Source organism: Somniosus microcephalus, chromosome 31, assembly GCF_052327205.1.
Source record: "Somniosus microcephalus isolate GS21.2 chromosome 31, FLI_Smic_1.0, whole genome shotgun sequence".
Lineage (NCBI taxonomy): Eukaryota > Metazoa > Chordata > Chondrichthyes > Squaliformes > Somniosidae > Somniosus > Somniosus microcephalus.
In genome coordinates, this window is record NC_141017.1 from 39503812 (window position 1) to 39519881 (window position 16070).

The window sequence follows — 16070 nt, forward strand, 5'->3', positions numbered from 1 at the left end:
CTGTAATTGTCCCTCCGTCCCACTCCTCTCCACCGAATACTGTACCTCTCTAACCTGCTCCTCTCTGTAATTGTCCCTCCGTCCCACTCCTCTCCCCCGAATACTGTACCTCTCTAACCTGCTCCTCTCTGTAATTGTCCCTCCGTCCCACTCTTCTCCCCGAATCCTGTACCTCTCTAACCTGCTCCTCTCTGTAATTGTCCCTCCGTCCCACTCCTCCCCCCGAATACTGTACCTCTCTAACCTGCTCCTCTCTGTAATTGTCCCTCCGTCCCACTCCTCTCCCCGAATACTGTACCTCTCTAACCTGCTCCTCTCTGTAATTGTCCCTCCGTCCCACTCCTCCCCCCGAATACTGTACCTCTCTAACCTGCTCCTCTCTGTAATTGTCCCTCCGTCCCACTCCTCTCCCCGAATACTGTACCTCTCTAACCTGCTCCTCTCTGTAATTGTCCCTCCGTCCCACTCTTCTCCCCGAATACTGTACCTCTCTAACCTGCTCCTCTCTGTAATTGTCCCTCCGTCCCACTCCTCCCCCCGAATACTGTACCTCTCTAACCTGCTCCTCTCTGTAATTGTCCCTCCGTCCCACTCCTCTCCCCGAATACTGTACCTCTCTAACCTGCTCCTCTCTGTAATTGTCCCTCCGTCCCACTCCTCTCCCCGAATACTGTACCTCTCTAACCTGCTCCTCTCTGTAATTGTCCCACCGTCCCACTCTTCTCCCCGAATACTGTACCTCTCTAACCTGCTCCTCTCTGTAATTGTCCCTCCGTCCCACTCCTCTCCCCGAATACTGTACCTCTCTAACCTGCTCCTCTCTGTAATTGTCCCTCCGTCCCACTCCTCTCCCCCGAATACTGTACCTCCCTAACCTGCTCCTCTCTGTAATTGTCCCTCCGTCCCACTCCTCTCCCCGAATACTGTACCTCTCTAACCTGCTCCTCTCTGTAATTGTCCCTCCGTCCCACTCCTCTCCCCGAATACTGTACCTCTCTAACCTGCTCCTCTCTGTAATTGTCCCTCCGTCCCACTCCTCTCCCCGAATACTGTACCTCCCTAACCTGCTCCTCTCTGTAATTGTCCCTCCGTCCCACTCCTCTCCCCGAATACTGTACCTCTCTAACCTGCTCCTCTCTGTAATTGTCCCTCCGTCCCACTCCTCTCCCTGAATACTGTACCTCTCTAACCTGCTCCTCTCTGTAATTGTCCCTCCGTCCCACTCCTCTCCCCGAATACTGTACCTCTCTAACCTGCTCCTCTCTGTAATTGTCCCTCCGTCCCACTCTTCCCCCGAATACTGTACCTCTCTAACCTGCTCCTCTCTGTAATTGTCCCTCCGTCCCACTCCTCTCCCCGAATACTGTACCTCTCTAACCTGCTCCTCTCTGTAATTGTCCCTCTGTCCCACTACTCTCCCCGAATACTGTACCTCTCTAAACTGCTCCTCTCTGTAATTGTCCCTCCGTCCCACTCCTCTCCCCGAATACTGTACCTCTCTAACCTGCTCCTCTCTGTAATTGTCCCTCCGTCCCACTCCTCTCCCCGAATACTGTACCTCTCTAACCTGCTCCTCTCTGTAATTGTCCCTCCGTCCCACTCCTCTCCCCGAATACTGTACCTCTCTAACCTGCTCCTCTCTGTAAATGTCCCTCCGTCCCACTCCTCTCCCCGAATACTGTAGCTCTCTAACCTGCTCCTCTCTGTAATTGTCCCTCGGTCCCACTCCTCCCCCCGAATACTGTACCTCTCTAACCTGCTCCTCTCTGTAATTGTCCCTCCGTCCCACTCCACCCCCCGAATACTGTACCTCTCTAACCTTCTCCTCTCTGTAATTGTCCCTCCGTCCCACTCCTCCCCCCGAATACTGTACCTCTCTAACCTGCTCCTCTCTGTAATTGTCCCTCCGTCCCACTCCTCTCCCCGAATACTGTACCTCTCTAACCTGCTCCTCTCTGTAATTGTCCCTCCGTCCCACTCCTCCCCCCGAATACTGTACCTCTCTAACCTGCTCCTCTCTGTAATTGTCCCTCTGTCCCACTCCTCCCCCCCCGAATACTGTACCTCTCTAACCTGCTCCTCTCTGTAATTGTCCCTCCGTCCCACTCCACCCCCCGAATACTGTACCTCTCGAACCTGCTCCTCTCTGTAATTATCCCTCCGTCCCACTCCTCTCCCCGAATACTGTACCTCTCGAACCTGCTCCTCTCTGTAATTGTCCCTCCGTCCCACTCCTCTCCCCGAATACTGTACCTCTCTAACCTGCTCCTCTCTGTAATTGTCCCTCCGTCCCACTCCTCTCCCCGAATACTGTACCTCTCTAACCTGCTCCTCTCTGTAATTGTCCCTCCGTCCCACTCCTCTCCCCGAATACTGTACCTCTCTAACCTGCTCCTCTCTGTAATTGTCCCTCCGTCCCACTCCTCTCCCCGAATACTGTACCTCTCTAACCTGCTCCTCTCTGTAATTGTCCCTCTGTCCCACTCCTCTCCCCGAATACTGTACCTCTCGAACCTGCTCCTCTCTGTCATTGTCCCTCCGTCCCACTCCTCTCCCCGAATACTGTACCTCTCTAACCTGCTCCTCTCTGTAATTGTCCCTCCGTCCCACTCTTCTCCCCGAATACTGTACCTCTCTAACCTGCTCCTCTCTGTAATTGTCCCTCTGTCCCACTCCTCTCCCCCCGAATACTGTACCTCTCTAACCTGCTCCTCTCTGTAATTGTCCCTCCGTCCCACTCCTCTCCCGAATACTGTACCTCTCTAACCTGCTCCTCTCTGTAATTGTCCCACCGTCCCACTCCTCCCCCCGAATACTGTACCTCTCTAACCTGCTCCTCTCTGTAATTGTCCTCCGTCCCACTCCTCTCCCCGAATACTGTACCTCTCTAACCTGCTCCACTCTGTAATTGTCCCTCCGTCCCACTCCTCTCCCCGAATACTGTACCTCTCTAACCTGCTCCTCTCTGTAATTGTCCCTCCGTCCCACTCCTCTCCCCGAATACTGTACCTCTCTAACCTGCTCCTCTCTGTAATTGTCCCTCCGTCCCACTCCTCTCCCCGAATACTGTACCTCTCTAACCTGCTCCTCTCTGTAATTGTCCCTCTGTCCCACTCCTCTCCCCGAATACTGTACCTCTCTAACCTGCTCCTCTCTGTCATTGTCCCTCCGTCCCACTCCTCTCCCCGAATACTGTACCTCTCTAACCTGCTCCTCTCTGTAATTGTCCCTCCGTCCCACTCTTCTCCCCGAATACTGTACCTCTCTAACCTGCTCCTCTCTGTAATTGTCCCTCTGTCCCACTCCTCTCCCCGAATACTGTACCTCTCTAACCTGCTCCTCTCTGTAATTGTCCCTCCGTCCCACTCCTCTCCCCGAATACTGTACCTCTCTAACCTGCTCCTCTCTGTAATTGTCCCACCGTCCCACTCCTCCCCCCGAATACTGTACCTCTCTAACCTGCTCCTCTCTGTAATTGTCCCTCCGTCCCACTCCTCTCCCCGAATACTGTACCTCTCTAACCTGCTCCTCTCTGTAATTGTCCCTCCGTCCCACTCCTCTCCCCGAATACTGTACCTCTCTAACCTGCTCCTCTCTGTAATTGTCCCTCCGTCCCACTCCTCTCCCCGAATACTGTACCTCTCTAACCTGCTCCACTCTGTAATTGTCCCTCCATCCCACTCCTCTCCCCGAATACTGTACCTCTCTAACCTGCTCCTCTCTGTAATTGTCCCTCTGTCCCACTCCTCTCCCCGAATACTGTACCTCTCTAACCTGCTCCTCTCTGTAATTGTCCCACCGTCCCACTCCTTTCCTCGAATACTGTACCTCTCTAACCTGCTCCTCTCTGTAATTGTCCCTCTGTCCCACTCCTCTCCCCGAATACTGTACCTCTCTAACCTGCTCCTCTCTGTAATTGTCCCTCTGTCCCACTCCTCTCCCCGAATACTGTACCTCTCTAACCTGCTCCTCTCTGTAATTGTCCCTCTGTCCCACTCCTCTCCCCCGAATACTGTAACTCTCTAACCTGCTCCTCTCTGTAATTGTCCCTCCGTCCCACTCCTCTCCCCGAATACTGTACCTCTCTAACCTGCTCCTCTCTGTAATTGTCCCTCTGTCCCACTCCTCTCCCCCGAATACTGTACCTCTCTAACCTGCTCCTCTCTGTAATTTTCCCTCCGTCCCACTCCTCTCCCCGAATACTGTACCTCTCTAACCTGCTCCTCTCTGTAATTGTCCCTCCGTCCCACTCCTCTCCCCGAATACTGTACCTCTCTAACCTGCTCCTCTCTGTAATTGTCCCTCCGTCCCACTCCTCTCCCCGAATACTGTACCTCTCTAACCTGCTCCTCTCTGTAATTGTCCCTCCGTCCCACTCCTCTCCCCGAATACTGTACCTCTCTCACCTGCTCCTCTCTGTAATTGTCCCCCCGTCCCACTCCTCTCCCCGAATACTGTACCTCTCTAACCTGCTCCTCTCTGTAATTGTCCCCCCGTCCCACTCCTCTCCTCCGAATACTGTACCTCTCTAACCTGCTCCTCTCTGTAATTGTCCCTCTGTCCCACTCCTCTCCCCGAATACTGTACCTCTCTAACCTGCTCCTCTCTGTAATTGTCCCTCCGTCCCACTCCTCTCCCCGAATACTGTACCTCTCTAACCTGCTCCTCTCTGTAATTGTCCCTCCGTCCCACTCCTCTCCCCGAATACTGTACCTCCCTAACCTGCTCCTCTCTGTAATTGTCCCTCCGTCCCACTCCTCTCCCCGAATACTGTACCTCTCTAACCTGCTCCTCTCTGTAATTGTCCCTCCGTCCCACTCCTCTCCCTGAATACTGTACCTCTCTAACCTGCTCCTCTCTGTAATTGTCCCTCCGTCCCACTCCTCTCCCCGAATACTGTACCTCTCTAACCTGCTCCTCTCTGTAATTGTCCCTCCGTCCCACTCTTCCCCCGAATACTGTACCTCTCTAACCTGCTCCTCTCTGTAATTGTCCCTCCGTCCCACTCCTCTCCCCGAATACTGTACCTCTCTAACCTGCTCCTCTCTGTAATTGTCCCTCTGTCCCACTACTCTCCCCGAATACTGTACCTCTCTAAACTGCTCCTCTCTGTAATTGTCCCTCCGTCCCACTCCTCTCCCCGAATACTGTACCTCTCTAACCTGCTCCTCTCTGTAATTGTCCCTCCGTCCCACTCCTCTCCCCGAATACTGTACCTCTCTAACCTGCTCCTCTCTGTAATTGTCCCTCCGTCCCACTCCTCTCCCCGAATACTGTACCTCTCTAACCTGCTCCTCTCTGTAAATGTCCCTCCGTCCCACTCCTCTCCCCGAATACTGTAGCTCTCTAACCTGCTCCTCTCTGTAATTGTCCCTCGGTCCCACTCCTCCCCCCGAATACTGTACCTCTCTAACCTGCTCCTCTCTGTAATTGTCCCTCCGTCCCACTCCACCCCCCGAATACTGTACCTCTCTAACCTTCTCCTCTCTGTAATTGTCCCTCCGTCCCACTCCTCCCCCCGAATACTGTACCTCTCTAACCTGCTCCTCTCTGTAATTGTCCCTCCGTCCCACTCCTCTCCCCGAATACTGTACCTCTCTAACCTGCTCCTCTCTGTAATTGTCCCTCCGTCCCACTCCTCCCCCCGAATACTGTACCTCTCTAACCTGCTCCTCTCTGTAATTGTCCCTCTGTCCCACTCCTCCCCCCCCGAATACTGTACCTCTCTAACCTGCTCCTCTCTGTAATTGTCCCTCCGTCCCACTCCACCCCCCGAATACTGTACCTCTCGAACCTGCTCCTCTCTGTAATTATCCCTCCGTCCCACTCCTCTCCCCGAATACTGTACCTCTCGAACCTGCTCCTCTCTGTAATTGTCCCTCCGTCCCACTCCTCTCCCCGAATACTGTACCTCTCGAACCTGCTCCTCTCTGTAATTGTCCCACCGTCCCACTCCTCTCCCCGAATACTGTACCTCTCTAACCTGCTCCTCTCTGTAATTGTCCCTCCGTCCCACTCCTCTCCCCGAATACTGTACCTCTCTAACCTGCTCCTCTCTGTAATTGTCCCTCCGTCCCACTCCTCTCCCCGAATACTGTACCTCTCTAACCTGCTCCTCTCTGTAATTGTCCCTCCGTCCCACTCCTCTCCCCGAATACTGTACCTCTCTAACCTGCTCCTCTCTGTAATTGTCCCTCTGTCCCACTCCTCTCCCCGAATACTGTACCTCTCGAACCTGCTCCTCTCTGTCATTGTCCCTCCGTCCCACTCCTCTCCCCGAATACTGTACCTCTCTAACCTGCTCCTCTCTGTAATTGTCCCTCCGTCCCACTCTTCTCCCCGAATACTGTACCTCTCTAACCTGCTCCTCTCTGTAATTGTCCCTCTGTCCCACTCCTCTCCCCGAATACTGTACCTCTCTAACCTGCTCCTCTCTGTAATTGTCCCTCCGTCCCACTCCTCTCCCCGAATACTGTACCTCTCTAACCTGCTCCTCTCTGTAATTGTCCCACCGTCCCACTCCTCCCCCCGAATACTGTACCTCTCTAACCTGCTCCTCTCTGTAATTGTCCCTCCGTCCCACTCCTCTCCCCGAATACTGTACCTCTCTAACCTGCTCCACTCTGTAATTGTCCCTCCGTCCCACTCCTCTCCCCGAATACTGTACCTCTCTAACCTGCTCCTCTCTGTAATTGTCCCTCCGTCCCACTCCTCTCCCCGAATACTGTACCTCTCTAACCTGCTCCTCTCTGTAATTGTCCCTCCGTCCCACTCCTCTCCCCGAATACTGTACCTCTCTAACCTGCTCCTCTCTGTAATTGTCCCTCTGTCCCACTCCTCTCCCCGAATACTGTACCTCTCTAACCTGCTCCTCTCTGTCATTGTCCCTCCGTCCCACTCCTCTCCCCGAATACTGTACCTCTCTAACCTGCTCCTCTCTGTAATTGTCCCTCCGTCCCACTCTTCTCCCCGAATACTGTACCTCTCTAACCTGCTCCTCTCTGTAATTGTCCCTCTGTCCCACTCCTCTCCCCGAATACTGTACCTCTCTAACCTGCTCCTCTCTGTAATTGTCCCTCCGTCCCACTCCTCTCCCCGAATACTGTACCTCTCTAACCTGCTCCTCTCTGTAATTGTCCCACCGTCCCACTCCTCCCCCCGAATACTGTACCTCTCTAACCTGCTCCTCTCTGTAATTGTCCCTCCGTCCCACTCCTCTCCCCGAATACTGTACCTCTCTAACCTGCTCCTCTCTGTAATTGTCCCTCCGTCCCACTCCTCTCCCCGAATACTGTACCTCTCTAACCTGCTCCACTCTGTAATTGTCCCTCCATCCCACTCCTCTCCCCGAATACTGTACCTCTCTAACCTGCTCCTCTCTGTAATTGTCCCTCTGTCCCACTCCTCTCCCCGAATACTGTACCTCTCTAACCTGCTCCTCTCTGTAATTGTCCCACCGTCCCACTCCTTTCCTCGAATACTGTACCTCTCTAACCTGCTCCTCTCTGTAATTGTCCCTCTGTCCCACTCCTCTCCCCGAATACTGTACCTCTCTAACCTGCTCCTCTCTGTAATTGTCCCTCTGTCCCACTCCTCTCCCCGAATACTGTACCTCTCTAACCTGCTCCTCTCTGTAATTGTCCCTCTGTCCCACTCCTCTCCCCCGAATACTGTAACTCTCTAACCTGCTCCTCTCTGTAATTGTCCCTCCGTCCCACTCCTCTCCCCGAATACTGTACCTCTCTAACCTGCTCCTCTCTGTAATTGTCCCTCTGTCCCACTCCTCTCCCCCGAATACTGTACCTCTCTAACCTGCTCCTCTCTGTAATTTTCCCTCCGTCCCACTCCTCTCCCCGAATACTGTACCTCTCTAACCTGCTCCTCTCTGTAATTGTCCCTCCGTCCCACTCCTCTCCCCGAATACTGTACCTCTCTAACCTGCTCCTCTCTGTAATTGTCCCTCCGTCCCACTCCTCTCCCCGAATACTGTACCTCTCTAACCTGCTCCTCTCTGTAATTGTCCCTCCGTCCCACTCCTCTCCCCGAATACTGTACCTCTCTCACCTGCTCCTCTCTGTAATTGTCCCCCCGTCCCACTCCTCTCCCCGAATACTGTACCTCTCTAACCTGCTCCTCTCTGTAATTGTCCCCCCGTCCCACTCCTCTCCTCCGAATACTGTACCTCTCTAACCTGCTCCTCTCTGTAATTGTCCCTCTGTCCCACTCCTCTCCCCGAATACTGTACCTCTCTAACCTGCTCCTCTCTGTAATTGTCCCTCCGTCCCACTCCTCTCCCCGAATACTGTACCTCTCTTACCTGCTCCTCTCTCTAATTGTCCCTCCGTCCCACTCCTCTCCCCGAATACTGTACCTCTCTAACCTGCTCCTCTCTGTAATTGTCCCTCCGTCCCACTCCTCTCCCCGAATACTGTACCTCTCTAACCTGCTCCTCTCTGTAATTGTCCCTCCGTCCCACTCCTCTCCCCGAATACTGTACCTCTCTAACCTGCTCCTCTCTGTAATTGTCCCTCCGTCCCACTCCTCTCCCCGAATACTGTACCTCTCTAACCTGCTCCGCTCTGTAATTGTCCCTCCGTCCCACTCCTCTCCCCCGAATACTGTACCTCTCTAACCTGCTCCTCTCTGTAATTGTCCCTCCGTCCCACTCCTCTCCCCGAATACTGTACCTCTCTAACCTGCTCCTCTCTGTCATTGTCCCTCCGTCCCACTCCTCTCCTCGAATACTGTACCTCTCTAACCTGCTCCGCTCTGTAATTGTCCCTCCGTCCCACTCCTCTCCCCGAATACTGTACCTCTCTAACCTGCTCCTCTCTGTAATTGTCCCTCCGTCCCACTCCTCCCCCCGAATACTGTACCTCTCTAACCTGCTCCTCTCTGTAATTGTCCCTCCGTCCCACCCCTCTCCCCGAATACTGTACCTCTCTAACCTGCTCCTCTCTGTAATTGTCCCTCCGTCCCACTCTTCTCCCCGAATACTGTACCTCTCTAACCTGCTCCTCTCTGTAATTGTCCCTCCGTCCCACTCCTCTCCCCGAATACTGTACCTCTCTAACCTGCTCCTCTCTGTAATTGTCCCACCGTCCCACTCCTCTCCCCGAATACTGTACAACTCTAACCTGCTCCTCTCTGTAATTGTCCCTCTGTCCCACTCCTCTCCCCGAATACTGTACCTCTCTAACCTGCTCCTCTCTGTAATTGTCCCTCCGTCCCACTCCACCCCCCGAATACTGTACCTCTCTAACCTGCTCCTCTCTGTAATTGTCCCTCTGTCCCACTCCTCTCCCCGAATACTGTACCTCTCTAACCTGCTCCTCTCTGTAATTGTCCCTCCGTCCCACTCCTCCCCCCGAATACTGTACCTCTCTAACCTGCTCCTCTCTGTAATTGTCTCTCCGTCCCACTCCTCCCCCCGAATACTGTACCTCTCTCACCTGCTCCTCTCTGTAATTGTCCCTCCGTCCCACTCCTCTCCCCGAATACTGTACCTCTCGAACCTGCTCCTCTCTGTAATTGTCCCTCCGTCCCACTCCTCTCCCCGAATACTGTACCTCTCTAACCTGCTCCTCTCTGTAATTGTCCCTCTGTCCCACTCCTCTCCCCGAATACTGTACCTCTCTAACCTGCTCCTCTCTGTAATTGTCCCTCTGTCCCACTCCTCTCCCCGAATACTGTACCTCTCTAACCTGCTCCTCTCTGTAATTGTCCCTCCGTCCCACTCCTCTCCCCCGAATACTGTACCTCTCTAACCTGCTCCTCTCTGTAATTGTCCCTCCGTCCCACTCCTCTCCCCGAATACTGTACCTCTCTAACTTGCTCCTCTCTGCAATTGTCCCTCCGTCCCACTCGTCTCCCCGAATACTGTACCTCTCTAACCTGCTCCTCTCTGTAATTGTCCCTCCGTCCCACTCCTCTCCCCGAATACTGTACCTCTCTAACCTGCTCCTCTCTGTAATTGTCCCTCCGTCGCACTCTTCCCCCGAATACTGTACCTCTCTAACCTGCTCCTCTGTGTAATTGTCCCTCCGTCCCACTCCTCTCCCCGAATACTGTACCTCTCTAACCTGCTCCTCTCTGTAATTGTCCCTCCGTCCCACTCCACCCCCCGAATACTGTACCTCTCTCACCTGCTCCTCTCTGTAATTGTCCCTCCGTCCCACTCCTCTCCCCGAATACTGTACCTCTCTAACCTGCTCCTCTCTGTAATTGTCCCTCCGTCCCACTCCTCTCCCCGAATACTGTACCTCTCTAACCTGCTCCTCTCTGTAATTGTCCCTCCGTCCCACTCCACCCACCGAATACTGTACCTCTCTAACCTGCTCCTCTCTGTAATTGTCCCTCCGTCCCACTCCTCTCCCCGAATACTGTACCTCTCTAACCTGCTCCTCTCTGTAATTGTCCCTCCATCCCACTCCTCCCCCCGAATACTGTACCTCTCTAACCTGCTCCTCTCTGTAATTGTCCCTCCATCCCACTCCTCCCCCCGAATACTGTACCTCTCTAACCTGCTCCTCTCTGTAATTGTCCCTCCGTCCCACTCCTCTCCCCGAATACTGTACCTCTCTGACCTGTTGCTCTCTGTAATTGTCCCTCCATCCCACTCCTCTCCCCGAATACTGTACCTCTCTAACCTGCTCCTCTCTGTAATTGTCCCTCCATCCCACTCCTCTCCCCCGAATACTGTACCTCTCTAACCTGCTCCTCTCTGTAATTGTCCCTCCGTCCCACTCCTCCCCCCGAATACTGTACCTCTCTAACCTGCTCCTCTCTGTAATTGTCCCTCCGTCCCACTCCTCTCCCCGAATACTGTACCTCTCTAACCTGCTCCTCTCTGTAATTGTCCCTCCGTCCCACTCCACCCCCCGAATACTGTACCTCTCTAACCTGCTCCTCTCTGTAATTGTCCCTCCGTCCCACTCCTCTCCCCGAATACTGTACCTCTGTAACCTGCTCCTCTCTGTAATTGTCCCTCCGTCCCACTCCTCTCCCCGAATACTGTCCCTCTCTAACCTGCTCCTCTCTGTAATTGTCCCTCCGTCCCACTCCTCTCCCCGAATACTGTACCTCTCTAACCTGCTCCTCTCTGTAATTGTCCCTCCGTCCCACTCCTCTCCCCGAATACTGTACCTCTCTAACCTGCTCCTCTCTGTAATTGTCCCTCCGTCCCACTCCTCTCCCCGAATACTGTACCTCGCTAACCTGATCCTCTCTGTAATTGTCCCTCCGTCCCACTCCTCTCCCCCGAATACTGTACCTCTCTAACCTGCTCCTCTCTGTAATTGTCCCACCGTCCCACTCCTCTCCCCGAATACTGTACCTCGCTAACCTGCTCCTCTCTGTAATTGTCCCTCCGTCCCACTCCTCTCCCCCGAATACTGTACCTCTCTAACCTGCTCCTCTCTGTAATTGTCCCTCCGTCCCACTCCTCTCCCCGAATACTGTACCTCTCTAACCTGCTCCTCTCTGTAATTGTCCCTCTGTCCCACTCCTCTCCCCGAATACTGTACCTCTCTGACCTGTTGCTCTCTGTAATTGTCCCTCCATCCCACTCCTCTCCCCGAATACTGTACCTCTCTAACCTGCTCCTCTCTGTAATTGTCCCTCCATCCCACTCCTCTCCCCCGAATACTGTACCTCTCTAACCTGCTCCTCTCTGTAATTGTCCCACCGTCCCACTCCTCCCCCCAAATACTGTACCTCTCTAACCTGCTCCTCTCTGTAATTGTCCCTCCGTCCCACTCCTCTCCCCGAATAGTGTACCTCTCTAACCTGCTCCTCTCTGTAATTGTCCCTCCGTCCCACTCCACCCCCCGAATACTGTACCTCTCTAACCCGCTCCTCTCTGTAATTGTCCCTCCGTCCCACTCCTCTCCCCGAATACTGTACCTCTCTAACCTGCTCCTCTCTGTAATTGTCCCTCCGTCCCACTCCTCTCCCCGAATACTGTCCCTCTCTAACCTGCTCCTCTCTGTAATTGTCCCTCCGTCCCACTCCTCTCCCCGAATACTGTACCTCTCTAACCTGCTCCTCTCTGTAATTGTCCCTCCGTCCCACTCCTCTCCCCGAATACTGTACCTCTCTAACCTGCTCCTCTCTGTAATTGTCCCTCCGTCCCACTCCTCTCCCCGAATACTGTACCTCGCTAACCTGATCCTCTCTGTAATTGTCCCTCCGTCCCACTCCTCTCCCCCGAATACTGTACCTCTCTAACCTGCTCCTCTCTGTAATTGTCCCACCGTCCCACTCCTCTCCCCGAATACTGTACCTCGCTAACCTGCTCCTCTCTGTAATTGTCCCTCCGTCCCACTCCTCTCCCCCGAATACTGTACCTCTCTAACCTGCTCCTCTCTGTAATTGTCCCTCCGTCCCACTCCTCTCCCCGAATACTGTACCTCTCTAACCTGCTCCTCTCTGTAATTGTCCCTCCGTCCCACTCCTCTCCCCGAATACTGTACCTCTCTAACCTGCTCCTCTCTGTAATTGTCCCTCCGTCCCACTCCACCCCCCGAATACTGTACCTCTCTAACCTGCTCCTCTCTGTAATTGTCCCTCCGTCCCACTCCTCTCCCCGAATACTGTACCTCTCTAACCTGCTCCTCTCTGTAATTGTCCCTCCGTCCCACTCCTCCCCCCGAATACTGTACCTCTCTAACCTGCTCCTCTCTGTAATTGTCTCTCCGTCCCACTCCTCTCCCCGAATACTGTACCTCTCTAACCTGCTCCTCTCTGTAATTGTCCCTCCGTCCCACTCCTCTCCCCGAATACTGTACCTCTCTAACCTGCTCCTCTCTGTAATTGTCCCTCCGTCCCACTCCTCCCCCCGAATACTGTACCTCTCTAACCTGCTCCTCTCTGTAATTGTCTCTCCGTCCCACTCCTCTCCCCGAATACTGTACCTCTCTAACCTGCTCCTCTCTGTAATTGTCCCTCCGTCCCACTCCTCCCCCCGAATACTGTACCTCTCTAACCTGCTCCTCTCTGTAATTGTCCCTCCGTCCCACTCCTCTCCCCGAATACTGTACCTCTCTAACCTGCTCCTCTCTGTAATTGTCCCTCCGTCCCACTCTTCTCCCCGAATACTGTACCTCTCTAACCTGCTCCTCTCTGTAATTGTCCCTCCGTCCCACTCCTCCCCCCGAATACTGTACCTCTCTAACCTGCTCCTCTCTGTAATTGTCCCTCCGTCCCACTCCTCTCCCCGAATACTGTACCTCTCTAACCTGCTCCTCTCTGCAATTATCCCTCCGTCCCACTCCTCTCCCCGAATACTGTACCTCTCTAACCTGCTTCTCTCTGTAATTGTCCCACCGTCCCACTCTTCTCCCCGAATACTGTACCTCTCTAACCTGCTCCTCTCTGTAATTGTCCCTCCGTCCCACTCCTCTCCCCGAATACTGTACCTCTCTAACCAGCTCCTCTCTGTAATTGTCCCTCCGTCCCACTCCTCTCCCCCGAATACTGTACCTCCCTAACCTGCTCCTCTCTGTAATTGTCCCTCCGTCCCACTCCTCTCCCCGAATACTGTACCTCTCTAACCTGCTCCTCTCTGTAATTGTCCCTCCGTCCCACTCCTCTCCCCGAATACTGTACCTCTCTAACCTGCTCCTCTCTGTAATTGTCCCTCCGTCCCACTCCTCTCCCCGAATACTGTACCTCTCTAACCTGCTCCTCTCTGTAATTGTCCCTCCGTCCCACTCCTCTCCCCGAATACTGTACCTCTCTAACCTGCTCCTCTCTGTAATTGTCCCTCCGTCCCACTCCTCTCCCCGAATACTGTACCTCTCTAACCTGCTCCTCTCTGTAATTGTCCCTCCGTCCCACTCCTCTCCCCGAATACTGTACCTCTCTAACCTGCTCCTCTCTGTAATTGTCCCTCTGTCCCACTACTCTCCCCGAATACTGTACCTCTCTAAACTGCTCCTCTCTGTAATTGTCCCTCCGTCCCACTCCTCTCCCCGAATACTGTACCTCTCTAACCTGCTCCTCTCTGTAATTGTCCCACCGTCCCACTCCTCCCCCCGAATACTGTACCTCTCTAACCTGCTCCTCTCTGTAATTGTCCCTCCGTCCCACTCCTCTCCCCGAATACTGTACCTCTCTAACCTGCTCCTCTCTGTAATTGTCCCTCCGTCCCACTCCTCTCCCCGAATACTGTACCTCTCTAACCTGCTCCACTCTGTAATTGTCCCTCCGTCCCACTCCTCTCCCCGAATACTGTACCTCTCTAACCTGCTCCTCTCTGTAATTGTCCCTCTGTCCCACTCCTCTCCCCGAATACTGTACCTCTCTAACCTGCTCCTCTCTGTAATTGTCCCACCGTCCCACTCCTTTCCTCGAATACTGTACCTCTCTAACCTGCTCCTCTCTGCAATTGTCCCTCTGTCCCACTCCTCTCCCCGAATACTGTACCTCTCTAACCTGCTCCTCTCTGTAATTGTCCCTCTGTCCCACTCCTCTCCCCGAATACTGTACCTCTCTAACCTGCTCCTCTCTGTAATTGTCCCTCCGTCCCACTCCTCTCCCCCGAATACTGTACCTCTCTAACCTGCTCCTCTCTGTAATTGTCCCTCCGTCCCACTCCTCTCCCCGAATACTGTACCTCTCTAACCTGCTCCTCTCTGTAACTGTCCCTCCGTCCCACTCCTCTCCCCGAATACTGTACCTCTCTAACCTGCTCCTCTCTGTAATTGTCCCTCCGTCCCACTCCTCTCCCCGAATACTGTACCTCTCTAACCTGCTCCTCTCTGTAATTGTCCCTCCGTCCCACTCCTCTCCCCGAATACTGCACCTCTCTAACCTGCTCCTCTCTGTAATTGTCCCTCTGTCCCACTCCTCTCCCCCGAATACTGTAACTCTCTAACCTGCTCCTCTCTGTAATTGTCCCTCCGTCCCACTCCTCTCCCCGAATACTGTACCTCTCTAACCTGCTCCTCTCTGTAATTGTCCCTCTGTCCCACTCCTCTCCCCCGAATACTGTACCTCTCTAACCTGCTCCTCTCTGTAATTTTCCCTCCGTCCCACTCCTCTCCCCGAATACTGTACCTCTCTAACCTGCTCCTCTCTGTAATTGTCCCTCCGTCCCACTCCTCTCCCCGAATACTGTACCTCTCTAACCTGCTCCTCTCTGTAATTGTCCCTCCGTCCCACTCCTCTCCCCCGAATACTGTACCTCTCTAACCTGCTCCTCTCTGTAATTGTCCCTCCGTCCCACTCCTCTCCCCGAATACTGTACCTCTCTAACCTGCTCCTCTCTGTAATTGTCCCCCCGTCCCACTCCTCTCCCCGAATACTGTACCTCTCTAACCTGCTCCTCTCTGTAATTGTCCCCCCGTCCCACTCCTCTCCTCCGAATACTGTACCTCTCTAACCTGCTCCTCTCTGTAATTGTCCCTCTGTCCCACTCCTCTCCCCGAATACTGTACCTCTCTAACCTGCTCCTCTCTGTAATTGTCCCTCCGTCCCACTCCTCTCCCCGAATACTGTACCTCTCTTACCTGCTCCTCTCTGTAATTGTCCCTCCGTCCCACTCCTCTCCCCGAATACTGTACCTCTCTAACCTGCTCCTCTCTGTAATTGTCCCTCCGTCCCACTCCTCTCCCCGAATACTGTACCTCTCTAACCTGCTCCTCTCTGTAATTGTCCCTCCGTCCCACTCCTCTCCCCGAATACTGTACCTCTCTAACCTGCTCCTCTCTGTAATTGTCCCTCCGTCCCACTCCTCTCCCCGAATACAGTACCTCTCTAACCTGCTCCGCTCTGTAATTGTCCCTCCGTCCCACTCCTCTCTCCCGAATACTGTACCTCTCTAACCTGCTCCTCTCTGTAATTGTCCCTCCGTCCCACTCCTCTCCCCGAATACTGTACCTCTCTAACCTGCTCCTCTCTGTCATTGTCCCTCCGTCCCACTCCTCTCCTCGAATACTGTACCTCTCTAACCTGCTCCGCTCTGTAATTGTCCCTCCGTCCCACTCCTCTCCCCGAATACTGTACCTCTCTAACCTGCTCCTCTCTGTAATTGTCCCTCCGTCCCACTCCTCCCCCCGAATACTGTA

General features: G+C 54.0%; 1 protein-coding gene across 1 annotated transcript in view; it reads right to left on the bottom strand.

Annotated features, from left to right (window-relative positions):
* The window catches only part of LOC147097786 (intercellular adhesion molecule 5-like), a 233773-nt gene that overhangs the window by 99949 nt on the left and 117754 nt on the right, over positions 1–16070 (bottom strand). The gene's annotated exons all lie outside the window — the stretch shown is intronic.